Below are 362 nucleotides of genomic sequence, written 5' to 3'. Positions count from 1 at the left end.
GGGACTAGCAGGACCCTCCTGGATAATGGGACACTAGTAGGACCCTCCTACATAATGGGACGTAGTACAGCAAGGACCCTCCTACATAATGGGACATAGTATAGCAAGGACCCTCCTGAACAATGGGACATAGTATAGCAAGGACCCTCCTGAACAATGGGACATAGTATAGCAAGGACCCTCCTGAACAATGGGACATAGTATAGCAAGGACCCTCCTGAACAATGGGACATAGTATAGCAAGGACCCTCCTGAACAATGGGACATAGTATAGCAAGGACCCTCCTGAACAATGGGACGTAGTATAGCAAGGACCCTCCTGAACAATGGGACGTAGTATAGCAAGGACCCTCCTGAACAAT

At 48.6% G+C, this 362-nt stretch overlaps 1 pseudogene; it reads right to left on the bottom strand.

Moving 5' to 3' along the window:
• The window catches only part of LOC102580298 (subtilisin-like protease SBT1.7), a 15,245-nt pseudogene that overhangs the window by 14,012 nt on the left and 871 nt on the right, over positions 1 to 362 (bottom strand).

Source organism: Solanum tuberosum, unplaced genomic scaffold, assembly GCF_000226075.1.
Source record: "Solanum tuberosum cultivar DM 1-3 516 R44 unplaced genomic scaffold, SolTub_3.0 scf00130, whole genome shotgun sequence".
NCBI lineage: Eukaryota > Viridiplantae > Streptophyta > Magnoliopsida > Solanales > Solanaceae > Solanum > Solanum tuberosum.
This window is presented reverse-complemented; position numbering and strand designations above follow the sequence as displayed.